This window comes from Typha angustifolia, chromosome 11 (assembly GCF_048772165.1).
Source record: "Typha angustifolia cultivar Huaian chromosome 11, ASM4877216v1, whole genome shotgun sequence".
NCBI classification, from domain to species: Eukaryota; Viridiplantae; Streptophyta; class Magnoliopsida; order Poales; family Typhaceae; genus Typha; species Typha angustifolia.
Window position 1 is genome coordinate 9,205,451 of NC_133249.1, and position 4,759 is coordinate 9,210,209.

The following is a 4,759-nucleotide window of genomic DNA, read 5'->3' on the forward strand; positions in this document are numbered from 1 at the left end:
TCGGACTTTCGGAATACAAAATTATAGCACATGCTATCCACGTGCTAGAGAGTGTTTGCTCAAAGCGGAGACTGTTTTAGAGAGAAATAATCCGGCCATTTTTCAGAATTTTTAAAATGGGTCTAGTCCAAATTTTTGGGAGTGATTTGAGAGAGATTTGCAGCAAAAAATTCTTTCATTATCAAATTCTTTTGATATCAACGGTGTCATAGGACTTCACCATGTGCACGTGTATTCCCATGCATCTACACAGTACGTGCGGCTTACGCAAAAAGACGAGCAAGACCCGTCACGCATAGATACACCCCTCTACACATAATCATAACATCATAAAATAATACCGGCTAACATATCTATGCTCACATAATTCAACATCAAATAAATCATATTATCAACTAAATAAACATATTAACATATGAATATCCAAGTCCACAATAATATATACTAGACCACTAGATAATCTAGCAAGACCCACACAAGCCACGACAAACTATCAAGATATAACTAAACAACTAATACACGAGTACATTATAATCTGACATGTATTATACAAATCATCGTCTAATACAATAAAGTACAAATATAACAAACAACGATACAACTTAAATTCTATACAAATTATCATCTATATCATCTCGCACCTATAGCTCACCTTATCAATCTAAAATATCTTCTAAGGATATTTCAAGTCGTTATCACGTACCATATATATGAGTAGGTTAGAAAGAAATAAAGAGATAGTTATGAGCAAAGGCTCAGTGAATAGATCTTATCTTAAATCAGTGATGTCAAATAGATAATAAATCATATACTAGATAATATGAATCAAAAAGAGCTTCATGTCATGAATGAGTATATGAATATTCCTCAATAATACATAAATGAAAAGTAGATAATATGTCATAACTGATAAAAATATATAATCTTCGATAATAAATAAACAAATCTCAATATCCTACTATTATCATAACTTTCTCTCAACTATGACACATGATGCATGCCGACCATGACCATGCTATGATATCAAATGCAACCATATATGATATAAATTGACTACTCGATAATTAGGTAATCAGATGATAATGAAATCATATGCATTTCTCAACATCTCAGTCATCAATATTATCTTTGTATGTCATCATCATATTAGACCATAATGCATAGTCAACACTTGGTACTTGATCTCAACATTATGCTTAAAGACTTAGAACATACTCTACCACCTGCAAAGAGTATCTCAAATATAACCATACCCCGCCACCCGTTAAGGTATCAACATCCATCCAGACCGGGCACCCTCCTAGCTGATAGAAACCTCGTAAGGATAACTCATCACATATGCCCCGACGAATAGCATGTGTCTGAATGTCTGCTGCACACACAAACTAACGACCTTGGACGTAAGGCTAACATGATCGCAACTATGTCGAGTGATCAATCATCTCTAGGCACACCCTAACCATCGCGCCCACTCAAGTATCCTCGCACTTTCTATCAACTATCTTATCAATCATATTTCATGCTTTCCTTCTAAATGACAATTCATATGCATATATCTAGTACGATAATAAGTCAATGCATAATAGAAATTTAGGTGGAACAAAAATCAAGAGAAAAATGATGCAATGTAGTCAACACATGCATACCCATGCTAATCTATCACATGCATACTCATACTACAGATCGACTGGACATAAAATTATAACAATATAGTCATCTTTAATCATCTTTATTTATCATCATCATACTCATATTTAATATCAGCCTAATTATAAGCATGATAAAAATATGCTCAACTGTAATCATCTCTAGATAAAATCATATAATCATGCTGAAGGCCAAAATATACATGCACATAATATATAATATAATCTAATTTGATAAAGACGTCTAAGGGATAAGATTACTCATATCTGATCAGAAGATCCGAACCACGTATCGTTCACATCCGTCAATCAAACGTCTAACTCATTGATAGGGTCCCACATAAGGGGGTTTGAGATCTGAAAATATTTAAGTAATATGAAGTTAGTTGTTTTTCTAATTAGAATTAATTCAAGTAAAATATAAAGATTTATTAGATTTAGAATCACTTCTTTTTATTTTTTATTACATAAATAGATCTATATTATAGATACGATACAAACACTACAATTAGACTATTATCATAAAATGCTAGTTATAATATATGAAGAAATGTTTGTTTCTTTTTATTTAAAAATATTCTAAATATATAATTATAGAGTAAAAGCTAAATAACTATAAATAAGATATAAGTATAGATAAGATCTATTTTATAATAAATTTTATAATTCTTACTCTTATCTTGATTAATCAGAAATTATATAGTATTTACTTAATTATGTAAAATAAAAAATAAAAAAATAAGACCAGTATCTTATTCTACACACAATAGTATACAATAAATTGTTTAAAATTACTTAAAATGCATATACTATGAGTACATAAATCTAATATAAATAAATAAATATAAGTATTACCTATATTTATGCATAATAGTTATAACCTAATTAATCATTAATTAAACTAATTATAATTAATAGTCATCATGTTGAAGAATATATATTATTATGAACATAATTAATGTCTAAATAATTTATCTGCATTAATTAAGAAAGCAATAGCTAACTAAATAAATAAACAAATAAAAAATAAAATAAATAATAAAAGCAATGTCACTAGTGTTGGGCTCAACCGCACTGTTGTAGAAACAGAAGAAAAGCTAAGAAAGGAAAAGAAGAAGGAAGAAGAAGAAGAAGAAGAAGAAGAAGAGAAGAAGAGAAAGAGCAGAGGGGACTGAGCTCACGGGGAGGGGCTTGACCGCTGCTGGCCAACTAGCGGCGAACCTCTCACTGGCGGCTTTTTTCCGATGAACTCGAGAGAGAAAGGGAGAGAGAGAAAGAGAGAAAGAAAGAAAGAGAGAGGAGAGAGAGAGGAGAGAGAGAGGGAGAGAAGAAAAGGGAGGGGATAAGGGAGCACCAGTCGCTTCTCAGCGACGAGTCTAGTGGTCGGAGGTGACGATAGTAGGGAGAAAGAGAGAGGGAGAGAAATAGAGAGAAACAGAAAAAGAGAGATAGAGAGAGAAAAGAAGGAAGAGGAGGAAGGAGGAGGAAGGAGGAGGAGGAGGCTCACCAGTGTCGGTAGCACGGCAGTGGTCCGAAGTGGCCAGTGTCGGCATACCGAGATGGGGAAGCTTAAGAGAGAACAATAGAGAGAGAGAGTGAGAGAGAGCATCTGAGAGGGAGAGAGACGGTGGTGGAAACGAGCGGCGGTGGTAGAAACGGGCGGCGACAATGGGGGCCCCACCCCGGCCAGCTAGTCGCAACCGGTTGGCTACGACAACGGTAGCTGGGGCTCATGGCTTGTCCCCACGCAAGTTGCTCATGCAGCTTGCATGGGCACAAGGCCAACCACAGTGTGGCCGGCCATGTCGTGTCCAAAATTTTTTAATTAATTAATTAGTTCTTTTTTTAGGACATATTGTTACATTTTCCTCCCCCTTTACGAAAATTTCGACCTCGAAACTTATATCATGCTGGTATTGTAAGAAAATCCACATATCTAGTTCCACTACCTTCTAATCAAATCGTCAATTGTGCAATCTCACTTTTTCAGATCCCTAACTTATACTTCATTTACTAGTTTACTCATTATCTCCTAACATTACACAACAATAAGTAACTCGCATATAAGAATAAATTCTTAAATCTAGGTCAGTTAAGTAATCATACTATATCCATAGACATCAATAATACTGATAGTCCGACAATTACGAAACTAATTGGGTTGGATCCGTAACTTCCTGATCTACAACTTTTGTATTTACGCCCTTCACAGATTCGAACTATAGAAAGGACGAAAATATAGAATAACGTGGGTGATGGTGGTGGTGACGGGAGGAGTGGATGTTAGGGTTATGAATGGGTATAGAGATGAGGGTGGATTGTGGAAGTGATTAAGGGAAGTAGACGAAGAGAACGAAGTGGTCAAGATCCCAAAGAAGAGGGGTGACTCGATAGACAAGGGAGATTAGAAGCGAGGAGAAAACTTGTCAATGATAGATGTGGAAGAATGGTGAAGAGAAAGGAGAGAGAAGTCTAGAGAGAAGATAGGAGACAAGAAATCAATAATCCAATAGTATAATGAAGTTGGTTGCCTTCCACATATTTATAGAGGCTAGCCAATAAGTCCTAAAATAATATGAAACCCTAATTCTAAAGGATTCCTATTGATCGCGTTTGAGCGCGCCCACACTCAAAAAGCCCCATCTTTAGATATGCAAACGCGATACAGGCGTTCGAATGCGGGTGTTCGAACTCGTCGACCGCGTTCGAACGCACAATATGCATTCTTTGTATTTGCGAACCTGATGTAGGTATTCACAAGGGCTTTCAAACGCGACTTACAGGAATTTTATTTCAATAAAAATAAACACCTAATGCAATAAGAAAAGATCATAACTAAGTGTATCAGCCCACTACGCTTCCCCTACCTTGCCCTCAAGGTGAAAAGTCACGAAAACGCTCTAAGATATCAGTCTCCAACTCCCATGTCACCTCATCAGATGGCTTGCCAAGCCACTCAACTAAACTCTCTATCTCCAATCTGGTACGATGTCGTCGTCGGCATCTAACAAGTACTCGAACTGGCTCTACGATCTCTATCTTCTCCAATGGCTCGGGTAGAACCGATCCAACAATCTCATGATCTTTAATACGCTCTCTCAACAATGAAATAT